Genomic DNA, 12737 nt, shown 5'->3' on the forward strand with positions numbered 1-12737 from the left:
GGCCTGACATTGCAGAGTAGGTCCCATGTTGGCCAGGGTTCTGAAGTGATAATACTGCTACCTAGCTCGTAGGCATCTACCACTGGTCAGGGGTGTGTGGGTCCCGGGTGTGCTGCAGTTGGTGATATGTGCTTTAGTGGCTAGCAATATAACTGGTAGTGCAATGCATAGTGCGTAGGCCTGTTCCCTGTGTGTGAGGGTCCTGTCTACTCCAATGGTGGTGTTGGTGTAGCCATTGACCCACTGTATCCTTTGTCTCTTCCCCCCCATTTTTGCTCTGTCACCCTGCCCTTGTGTGCATTAGCATCATGTGGCGGAGGAGCAGAGGCACCCGTGATGGAGGGAACTGCATCCCACAAGACACAGGAGGCAGAGTCCACTGACGCTGAGGGCACCAGTGGGACGGAGGGCGATGGGAGCACCACGGCAGAGACAGGAGGGGACAGTTCGGACACAGATACCTCTTCCGATGGATGCACCCTGGTGGTGGCAGACACCTCTGTGCTCACCCCAGCTACAGGTACAGCTGCCACCAAAAGTACCAGCACCGCCCTTCCAGCAGCCCCTCAGCGAGTTGCCCATGCCCGCTCACCCAGGAGGGTGGGCATCTCCTGCGCCCCAGGCACCTCAGGCCCTGCCCCAGTTAGCCCTGCTGCCCTGAGTGAGGAGGCTATTGACCTCCTGAGATCCATCTCTGTAGGGCAGTCAACCATTGTGAATGCCATACAGGGGCTGCCAACCCAGATGCAACAGACTAATGCATTTCTGGAGGGTATTCACACTTGCTTGGATGCCCAACAGAGATCAATCCAGGCTCTGGCCACCTCTCTGATGGCAGCGGTTGTCCCTGTTTCCACCCTGCCCCCTCCAACTTCTTCTTCCCAATCCCATTCCCCTCAACCCCAGCCTATCCCAAGCACACAGACAGACGAGCATGCACACAAGACAACACCCAAGAGTGTCACAAGCAAACACAGGCACCACACATCATCCCACAGGCACTCACAAAAACACCATCCAGATGCAGACATACCAAAATCCACAATTTCCACTGTCTCCTCCTCCTCCTCCTCCACCTCCCTCCCAGTTGCATCTACACTCACATCTGCATGCACGATATCCTCATCCACTACCAGCATCACCACCACACCTAGCAGAACACACACCTCACTGGCAGACACCTCCACAACAGTCATGAGCACGTCCTCTGTGTCCTCTCCCACTGTGTCTGCCCCCCCTCCCAAGGTACACAAGCGCAGGCACTCAGACACCCAAAAGCCATCCACCTCGCAACAGCATCCAGCCCCTGCACCTGCACCCAAACACAGCAGACAGATACCTCCTACAACCACTCCCTCTTCCTCCAATCCCAAACCTTCTCCCTCTTCCCACGCCAATGTCCCTAAGATGTTTTTCCTCTCCACCATTGACCTCTTCCCTACCCCTCCCTCCGCCCTTCACTTCTGGCCAGGGTGGCAAAAACCCAGGCAAGCACCTCAGCCACCCAATCCACTGGCCCAGTATTCTCCATACCCACTTGTGGTGGGAAAGGATCCAGGGCACATGTCTAGAGGTTGAAGGAGCCTGCACCAGGCAACCTCAAGGTAAGATTGCCTGCCCCAGCTGCGGCCTGGAAGACCAAGGAGCCAGCCCCAGCTGCGGCCTGGAAGACCAAGGAGCCAGCCCCAGCTGCTGCCAGGAAGAGCAAGGAGCCAGTCCCAGCTGCTGCAGGAAGGGCACGGAGCCAGTCCCAGCTGCTGCCAGGAAGGGCAAGGAGCCAGCACCAGAAGGCAGGAAGGACAAGGGGCCTGGTGCAGGGACTCAGACGGAGCCCCCACCACCAACCATGGTTGTGCAGCCATCCGAGGCTGCAGGGGATGGGCTGGAACCTTCCCCCACCAGTAGCACTGCCACCACCAGTGGGCAGCCATCCGAGGCTGCAGGAGATGGGCTGGAGCTTCCTCCCACCACCAGCAGCAGCAGCACCGCCACCACCAGTGGACAACCATCCGAGGTTGCCACGGATGGGCTGGAGCCTCCTCCCACCACCACCAGCAACAGCACCACCACCACCAGTGGGCAGCCATCCGAGGCTGCAGGGGATGGGCTGGAGCCTCCCCCCACCACCACCAACAGCAGCAGCAGCACCACCACCACCAGTGGGCCTTCATCCGAGGCTGCAGGGGATGGACTGGAGCTTACCCCCACCACCACCAGCAGCAGCAGCACCACCAGAGAGCAGCCATCTGAGGCCGCAGGGGATGGGCTGGAGCCTCCCCCCACCAGCAGCTGCAGCAGCACCACTACCACCATTGAGCAGCTGTCACTGCCAGCAGTTGGTATGTAGTCCTGCCTCCATGGGCTGCTGTGCGGCCTGCCCCCTGCAAATCCAGTGGGTAAGATACCCACCAACCCCAGCCTTCCCAGGATCAGAAGCACAGGGCACGATGCCCCTTCCAGAACCAGTGGGAAAGACATCCACCAAAACCCAGACTCCCCAGGATCAAGATCACAGGGCACGATGCCCCCTCCAGGTTCCAGTGGGCAAGTCAACGTAGGGAAAACTACTGAGAGAGCTACAAGAATAAACATGAAGATACAAAAATCTTCAAGACTAGGTACCTCTACGATAGAGCAACGTTATCATTGTTCTCTTTTCTATATAAGATTACCTTTGTATTAGACGATTAAATATTTGTATACCTTTACTATCAAGAAACTTTTTTAGTCTTCCTGTGTTATTAGGACAAGCACAATATGAGCAGATTGTCACCTGTCTATACATTTTTCATTACTTCTTTTCATTTAGTTTGAGTGTGGAGTGTCTGAGTTAGGTATTTTTGTCTTTTCCCTTGACTGTTTTTTATATTTGGTATCAATTTATTTCAATGATTGTATAACTATTTAATAAAATATGTACGAATTTGTAATAGAATTACCTTATTTGTGATTATTTGTCAATGTATAGCAGCCAAGTATCATGTGTCATTAATAGGTTCTATTATATAGTGTTGCAAATATCAAAACCTATAGTGATCTAGTCTTGAAGATTATGCTACGTGCTTTCTTTCAGGGAACCCCCTTATAGTTATTCTCCTCCAGTGGGCAAGTCACCCACTTGAGAGACTGTGGCCTTGCACTCCCCAGGACCAAGCACAGGGCATATTGCCTCCTCCAGAGCATGTGGGCAAGTCACCCACTTGAGAGACTGTGGCCTTACACTCCCCAGGACCAAGCACAGGGCATGTTGCTCCTTCCAGAACCAGTGGTCTTGTTTCATCTGCTGGCTGAGGTGACCCCCATTCCCCGTCCCTCTGAGGTACCTGCCTATTTTCCAACTGATGCCCCTGCAGTGTTCTCTCTGTGTTGGTGCAGGTGAAAAGTGGAGCCTTAGACTTTGGCCTATGGCCCTGTGGCCCATGTACACTGAGGACTGGGTAGTGTCCCTTGAACTGTATATATGTATATACCATCACAGTGCATTTTTGTATTTCTACTGTGTTGTTATTATTACACTCACTTTTGCACATTCCAGTTGTCCTTGCATTATTCCTCAGGGGTACAGGGTAAATATGTTTTATTACTGCAGCTGATTGTGTGTAAGGTGTTGGGGGGTGAGGGTGTGTGTGTTGCATGTGTGTGTCACTCTCTTTTTCCTGCCTCCCTTCCCTGTGTGCTAGGCAGCTGTACTCACCGTGCTCGTCTTCACTGTCATTGGTGTTTGTGGTGAAGCAGGACGTAGAAAATCATTGGAGCTATTTGCAGTTCGGGGTCCATGGTGGTGTGGTTCTTCCCTGTGTCTCCAAAGGTGAGTCCTTTCTATTCTGTGCAGTGTTAAGGCCAGACTTTTGATGTCGTTCTTACCACACTGGCAAAGGTGTCTCATAATATGGTGGGCGGAACATTGACTTCCGCCTGGCTGTTGGTGGCTACCGCCGTGGTGGCTGTTGTTTTCCGCCCCGGTAGCTGGTGTGGTAAAGTGCCTGTCTATCTGAGTTCTCACCACCATGGTCATCATTTGGCGGTAGTTACTGCCAGCCTGTTGGCGGTATTACAGCCACTTTATCACCAACCGTCAGGGTTGTAATGAGGGCCTCTGTGTTTTTAATCTGATGTCATTCTGCCTTAATTTCTTTCATCCAGTCAGTGCTTTTATCTGTGGTATATGTGGGTAAAAAATGGCCCTGTTACTCTCCTAATTCCAATTGCCCTATGGGACCAGTAATGTACTACTACTGCGCCACTTTGTATGTTGTAATTATTGTTTGCACTTGGCATTGTTGGCAATCAGTTTTTCCTTTATTTCTTTCTTGAAATAGCTACTCCTGCTGGTCTACCACCACCACTGACATGACAGGAGATAGAAGTTCACCTGCAGTGGCAGAAATTGAAGGCCATCCACGCTTAATACCAATGGCTGGTGGCTCTGGTGGTGCTCGCATCTGCCGATGCCCCGGTCCCCAGTACCCAGATCCTACAGCCAGCCATCTGCATCTCCATCCTCTTGGTGAGAACATCATCAGTGCGGCCTGCAGCTGAGAACTTCCATCCCCACCACTGCTGCCGCCTCCCACTCAGACCTCCATTACCAACAATGTGCGCTGTGGGAGCTAGCACAGCTGCACCGCCGGATGGCACGCCTCAAGGACCAACAGCAAGAACTATGGACCATCAATGAAAATGCCTTCTTCTGAGCCCTTTTTCATTTTTTGTTTTGGTGGAAGTTATCTTTTGCTGTGGATAGACAGGGTCAGAATTGGGAAAGGCAGTTGCAACACTTTTGGACTTTGTTTCAGACTCTTCTTTGGATGTTTGGAATTCGGTTGTAGTGCTATTGTTTGGGGATAGGAGGAGGCCTGTTGTGAGTGATTAAGGTGGGTTTTGTTGTTAAAAAGTAAAGGGAAAATAATATCTATCTCACTTCTAAAGTAGCTTTTTGTGTTGTTCTTTTACTTTGCACTGCTGCCTTTTCACATAGCCTGTTTGTGTAATCTGCTTGTCAAAGTGTAACAAGTTAGTTACAGTTAGTTATACACTTATTCTATGACTCTTTGTAACTATATTGACCATTAGGGGATATGCCCCTGTTGCCTATATTGCCTACTGCAACCTAGATAAACAATTACTTATCTGCAGTAGAATTTAGCTACTTACTAACTAAACTATTTCACTTCACTCCATAGTTCTCTTATCTGAATAGATGAACAATGTCTGCTAACTCCCTCTCAATCTACTAAAACCTCACTGCTGAGTTTCCAAAGGTGTGTTTTAATGGTGGTGGTAGTAGTAGTTTTCTAGTGCGCAAACAAGGAAGGCATCACAAGCAAGGTCCTATTCCAACTTAGGTGAGCTTCAACTCTAGGATTAATCAAAAGAATTATCCATCACAGGCAACTTAATTGAAAGAAAAACACAGCATTAATGGGATATATTCATATCATAACTTTACAGAGACTGAGACCAGACTACCACCACCATGACACAACAAGGAATACATTATATTAAAACAAACACTAGCAATAGTAACTTCTTCTGACTAACGGGCGCTAGTATTCAATTAAAACTAAAGTTAAAAAATCCTCGAGTCAGGAAAAGTGGACGGAAAGTCTGGAGTGGACAAGGTTAAGCATCTGTGCAACACAAGGCCTGAATGATGATGCTGACGAATTATATTATTCCACATCTAAAATATGGGTTCCTTTTATGTGTGGGTGGACTCGTAAGGGTGGTGTGGCCTGTTGCTGAGGTAACAGAAGATCCCCTAGTGAGTTGGTGTCACTTTCACCACATCCACCACACCAAGTGTGTGATCCAATTATGGTGTAAATTAAGTCACACCTCAATAAATCATACAGCCCAGGGGGAAGAGGGTCAGGGGTTGGATAAATGAATGAATAAGGGGACTTGTGGAAAGATGCGACAAAGACAAACACTACACAACACTACAACAGTATTCATCAGGTCGATGAGCAGCCCATCATCATCAATTTGTTGTGGAAGGAAATGAAGAAATTAGTATGGTACAGTTCCAATAAATGCATTGCAAACAGTTATTCATCCCCAGAGTCCCAAGTAGTTATTAGACATATAAATATTCTGTCATCTAGGTTTGAAAAACACATATTATGGAGGATTGAAGTGAACCCACCTAGATCTAAAGTAAGCAGGAGCGTCATGGAGCTTTCGCTTTTACATGCAGGAGAAGAGAATGCCTGCATATTATAAAACAGAAACCATATTGCAGAGTCAGGGAAAAGGAGGAGGTAAGCTTTATGAGGAGTGTACTAAAAAGACTCAGAGGCAGAGCAAGAGCACAGGCTGCTGCAAACATTCGTTTCATTTTATGACTCGTGTGATTGATTAATTGAGGAGATAGAGCAGTTTACAACTAATCATGGACAAGTAGCTGCGTGCCCCGGGCTGATCATCCTTTCAACTGTCATCTCAACATTTAGCTGAGTGCGTGCATCATTTGATAATATGGCATCATAATTCTCTCTCCAGTTACAAGCAACCACTCCCCTCAACCACAACCACATAAGAGGAGTTTCGCATTTGAGCCAGCACACACACTTAGCAGCATTTACCAAATCAACACACCTCTCTCCAGTCCACAGAGCTGAGTAGGTCTCAGAGTCGTCTTCATCATCATGGTTTCCATTTGAAGTCAATAACCTCCTTCTTCTTGCTGTTGTTTAGGTAGTCTCACCCTGAGTCCTTCCATCCTACTCCTCTGAGTAATGAATAAGTCCAACTTCGTCCAGACCCGAGCAAGATAGACCTGTAGTTTACTGCTGTTGAAGAACAAGAAGAGAAACAGAATTTGAGGATTTTCTGTACATTTGTGTTTGTTAATTAAAATGTCTGGTGTCTGGTGTCTAAAGAAGCAGAAAAAGGAGTGGACCTTACAAGTACATCTTGCTAAGTGTGAAAGAGCCAATTACCTTCAGGAAAAAGTATCACTCGTCAGGTCCCAAACATTGCAAATCAATGAAATTAAGTTTACAAATTAGTTGAACACCCACCCTCACTGTATGCAACCACATGAATCATCAATCATCACTCACAATCACTCAATTATATATCAGTCATTGGTGCATAGTTACCTCTTTCAATCCAAGCATTCTGGTATGTACACAATTGTATTTTCTCTTTGGTACAAGCACATCATTGTAATTTGTCAGTCTTGTAAAACAAATGACATTCTGGGGCAGCACTGGTAGGTGACAAAAAAAGGATAGGCCTGGGAAGGAGGCAGGAATTGTCTCCAATGTCATAAAGGAAATGGAGAGGGTTATTCACTGCACACTGGTCCAACTCCAGTTTCACCATACATGTGCCTTAAAAACTGCGGGGCTGCATAAGTCAGACACAAACACAATAAATAATGTTCCTTTAGCTATATTAATTTTTTTGGCAAAGCACTAAGCAGTTTGATTATAAATATTTTAAAATTCTACGGTGGCCTACTCCGTCAGGGAAATAGAGTTCTTCCTCTGACTCAGGGGGCTGGCCCAGAAGTTGGTCAGCTAATGCACTTGAGTCTAACCAATCACCCTCATCTTCCTCCTACTACTGTGGTGTTTCAGGTCAGTAACAGTGTAGTTGTGTGGTATGAAGTGTTGGTTCATTTTGATCATGGTCAATCTCTCCACATTTTGAGACAAGAGACTGGTCTGTCTGACAGTATGGACATAAAGCACACTCAGCAGACACACTGGCTACTGGACAAGCCAGATACTATTTTGCAAGCCTGCTGATATCTGGCCATTGGTGCATCTTCCCATACTAATGGACCAATGGGTTTTGATCCACATAGTCCTCTTCTGAGTCATTTAAATAGTCTTGGAACATCCTCTGAATCCTTATCGGTGCTGACACTTCCTCACTCTCCTTTGCCTCTGCCTTTGCACTTGACTTAAGTTCTGCCACTTGAAACCAAGCCATTACAGAAGTTAGGTATGATTCTTCTGTTGCTATTGTTGGGGGTATTCTTGTTGCAGATGTTGACTGCTGTGAGATAACAGCACTGCCCTCTCTGTAGGCTGAAGGCTGCATGCCAGAATGTTTGGCCAGGCCTCTAACTTCCTGTTCTTCCTCTTCAAGGTCTTTTTCTTGCTCAACAATCCACATCTTGTATAGTGAAACATCTCCTTATGAAAAAGGAATGAAAGTGGCCAGTTTTGTTTTGTTATGTGGATCAAGTATTGTGGCACAGATGTACTCTATGGAGGCAACAATTTCTTTTTGCAGCCTTGGATTATCAGCCAAGTGAAGGACTAATCTCTCATCCAACTCATGCACTTCGCTGTTGCCTTTCACACCAGAGAACGTATGCAACATCTTTTCTAACTGGTCCAGTAGCATATGCAACAATGGGAATTACTTGGCTCACTGTACTATTCTCCTGGTTGACTCAATAGGAAGTAGCAGCTGTGATAGGCATTTGACTAGGTCTCATTTGCCCAAATGCATGGTCATGCTTTTCCAAATTGCATCCCGTCCTCTTTGAATGACATAGGCCCTCATTATGACACTGGCAGCAAATTCCGCCTACCGCGATGGCCGCCAACATACTGTCATTGTGGCTACCGACCATCTACCAAATTATGACCAAAGCTGGAATTCCGGCAGAAGGCTGGCGGAATTTTGGCTACAGTCATAGCGGCGGACGGCGGTAAGGTGGTGCTGCTGCCAGCAGAATGCCGCAGACCGTATCATGAGCCATGATACAGCCTCTCGGTGTTTTGCTGGCAGACGCTGCTGCTGGCAGAAGTGCTGCATCCCGTCTCACATGAAGGACCCCTGCAAGCAGGTAAGTTGGGTTCTCCGAAAGGAGAGGGGGGTGGGGGTGTTGTGTGCATGTGTGGGGGTGTGTGTGACTGTGTCTCAATGCGTGCATGCATGTGTAATGCATGTGTGCATGACTGGGTATGAGTGTACATGCATGTTGTGTCGTGTGATTGTATGTGTGCCTGGATGTATGTTAGTGAGTGTTGCTGTGACTGTGTATGAATGTATGAATGCGTGGGTGAATGTGGGAATGCGTGTGTGTATGGGTGTGTATGTGTGTATATGTCGGGCTGTCAGGGGGTGAAGTGGGCTAGGGGAGGACTCTGGGGAGGGGGAGTGGGGTGGAGGAGACCCCTATCAGTGCCAGGGAAGGAATCCCTGGCACTTATAGTGCCCACCTCCATGGTTTTTGTGGCGGTACAGAAACCATGGAAACCATGGCGGTGGGTGGGGTCAAAATGCCATGGGCGGCCTAGTGACAGCCACTGGGCTGGGGACTGTAGTTTCTAGACCTGCTGTTGTTACCGCCGTGGCGGTCGGTGTGTTAACTTGGAGGTTTGGCTTTGGCCAAACCGCCAATGTCATAATAGTGACGGTATGTACCGCCAGCCTGTTGGCGGTACTACCACCACTATTACACCTTAGTCTTTAATCAGTCTGTACTGCCCAAACAGATGTTGCAACATGTAATAGGTCAAGTTCCAACATGTTGGCACCACTTTTTTGAGGTCTTGTCTAGTTCTCTGTCTGCATGCTGAATGATCCTCAGCTGCTTCCGGACTTTGAACGAATGGTTGAAATGAGTGCATATTCTTCTGCAGATGGTCAATATGTTGATGACTATGTAATTTTCTTTTAAGAAAGTCCTGCACAACCAGGTTGATGCAAGGCGACAAACACAGGACCCTGAAGTAGCCACCTTCCACTGTGATCTTAACTATATCACTGCCATTGTCTGTGGCAATAAGTCCAATTGTCAGACCTCTGGGTGGCAGCCATTCAAACACCTTGCTGTTAAAGTTTTCCAAGAAGTTTGCACCTGTAGAGGATTCCTCCATGGCAAACACAGCTGCTGTTGCATGTCGCTGAATGTTCTTAAAAGTTTTGTCAGTGCTGAGTGTAGGAAGGTAGCCTCTTTCTAGCCTTGTCACCCCCACTTTTGGCCTGTTTGTGATTATATGTCAGGGTGTTTTCACTGTCTCACTGGGATCCTGCTAGCCAGGGCCCAGTGCTCATAGTGAAAACCCTATGTTGTCAGTGTGTTTGTTATGTGTCACTGGGATCCTGCTAGCCAGGAGCCCAGTGCTCATAGGTTTGTGGCCTATATGTGTTCCCTGTGTGGTGCCTAACTGTATCACTGAGGCTCTGCTAACCAGATGCTCGGTGTTTATGCTCTCTCTGCTCTCTAAATTTGTCACTGCAGGCTAGTGACTAAATTTACCAATTCTCATTGGCACACTGGTACACCCATATAATTTCCTTGTATATGGTACTTAGGTACCCAGGGTATTAGGGTTCCAGGAGATCCCTATGGGCTGCAGCATTTCTTTTGCTATCCATAGGGAGCTCAGGCAATTCTTACACAGGCCTTGCACTGCAGCCTGAGTGAAATAACGTCCATGTTATTTCACAGTCATTTTTCACTGCAGGTAAGTAACTTATAAGTCACCTATATGTCTAACCCTCACTTGGTGAAGGTTGGGTGCCAAGTTACTATGTGTGTGGGCACCCTGGCACTAGCCAAGGTGCCCCCACATCGTTCAGGGCAAATTCTCCAGACTTTGTGAGTGCGGGGACACCATTACACGCGTGCACTATACATAGGTCAATACCTATGTATAGCGTCACAATGGTAACTCTGAACATGGCCATGTAACATGTCCAAGATCATGGAATTGTCACTCCAATACCATTCTGGTATTGGGGGGACAATTCCATGATCCCCCGGGTCTCTAGCACAGAACCGGGTACTGCCACACTGCCTTTCCGGGGCTTCCACTGCAGCTGCTACTGCTGCCAACCCTTCAGACAGGACCTCCTGGGGTCTGGGCAGCCCCAGCCCAGGAAGGCAGAACAAAGGATTTCCTCTGAGAGAGGGTGTTACACCCTCTCCCTTTGGAAATAGGTGTGAAGGGCTGGGAGGAGTAGCCTCTCCATCCTCTGGAAATGCTTTGATAGGCACAGATGGTGCCCATCTCTGTATAAGCCAGTCTACACCAGTTCAGGGATCCCCCAGACCTGCTCTGGTGTGAAACTGGACAAAGGAAAGGGGAGTGACCACTCCCCTGACCAGTACCACCCAGGGGAGGTGCAGAGAGATCCTCCAGTGTGTCCCAGACCTCTGCCATCTTGGAAACAGAGGTGTTGAGGGCACACTGGACAGCTATGAGTGGCCTGTGCCAGCAGGTGATGTCAGAGACCCCCTCTAATAGGCTCTTACCTTTCTTGGTAGCCAATCCTCCTTTCTTGGTAGCCAAACCTCCTTTTCTGTCTATTTAGGGTCTCTCCTCTAGGGAATTCTTCAGATAACGAATGCAAGAGCTCACTAGAGTTCCTCTGCATCTCCCTCTTCACCTTCTACCAAGGATCGACCGCTGACTACTCCAGGACACCTGCAAAACTGCAAGAAAGTAGCAAGATGCCTACCAGCAACATTGTATCACCTAATCCTGACGGCTTTCTCAACTGTTTCCAGGTGGTGCATGCTTTGGGGGTAGCCGGCCTTCACCCTACACCAGAAGCTCCAAAGAAATCTCCAGTGGGTCGAGGGAATCTTCCCCCTGCTAACGCAGGCACCAAAAGACTGCATCACTGGTCCTCTGGGTCCCCTCTCATCCTGACGAACATGGTCCCTGGAACACAGTAACTCTGTCCAAGTGTCTCCCACAGTCCAGTGACTCTTCAGTCCAAGATTGGTGGAGGTAAGTCCTTGCCTCCCTATGCTAGACTGCAAAGCTGTGTACTGCGTGATTTGCAGCTGCTCCGGCTCCTGTGCACTCTAGCAGGATTTCCTTCATGCACAGCCAAGCCTGTGTCCCCAGCACTCCGTTCTGCAGTGCACAACCCTCTGAGTTGGCCTCCGATGTCGTGGGACCCTCTTTTGTAACTTCGCATGGACTCCGGTTCACTCTCTTAGTGCCTGTTGGTGTACTTCTGCAGGTGCTGCCTGCTTCTGTGAGGGCTCTCTGAGTTGCTGAGCGCCCCCTCTGTCTCCTCCTCCAAAAGGCGACATCCTGGTCTTTCCTGGTCGTCAGCAGCACCCAAAAACCTCTACTGCAACCCTTGCAGTTAGCAAGGCTTGTTTGCAGTATTTCTGCGTGGGAACACCCCTGCAAGCTTCATTGCGACGTGGGACATCTGTCTTCCAAAGGAGAAGTTCCTAGTCCTCTTCGTTCCTGCAGAAATCCAAGCTTCTTCCATCCGGAGGCAGTTTCCTTGCACCTTCTTCCGGGGTTTACTGAGCTCCTGCCCCCCTGGACACTGTCGTGACTATTGGACTTGGTCCCCTTGCCTTGCAGATCCTCAGGTCCGGAAATCCATTGTCAGTGTACTGCTGGTGTTTGTTGTTCTTGCAGAATCCCCCATCACGACTATTGTGCTCTCTTGGGGTAGTAGGTGTACTTTACTCCTACTTTTCAGGGTCTTGGGTGGGGTATCTTGGACACCCTGACTGTTTTCTTACAGTCCCAGCAACCCTCTACAAGTTCACATAGGTCTAGGGTCCATTCGTGATTCGCATTCCACTTTTGGAGTATATGGTTTGTGTTGCCCCTATACCTATGTTCTCCTATTGCAACCTATTGTAATTCTACACTGTTTGCATTGCTTTTCTGACTCTTACTTGCCTGATTTTGGTCTGTGTACATATAACTTGTTTATATTACTTACCTTCTTACTGAAGGTACTCACTGAGATACTTTTGGCAGATTGTCATAAAAATAAAG

Source organism: Pleurodeles waltl, chromosome 10 (assembly GCF_031143425.1).
Source record: "Pleurodeles waltl isolate 20211129_DDA chromosome 10, aPleWal1.hap1.20221129, whole genome shotgun sequence".
Lineage (NCBI taxonomy): Eukaryota > Metazoa > Chordata > Amphibia > Caudata > Salamandridae > Pleurodeles > Pleurodeles waltl.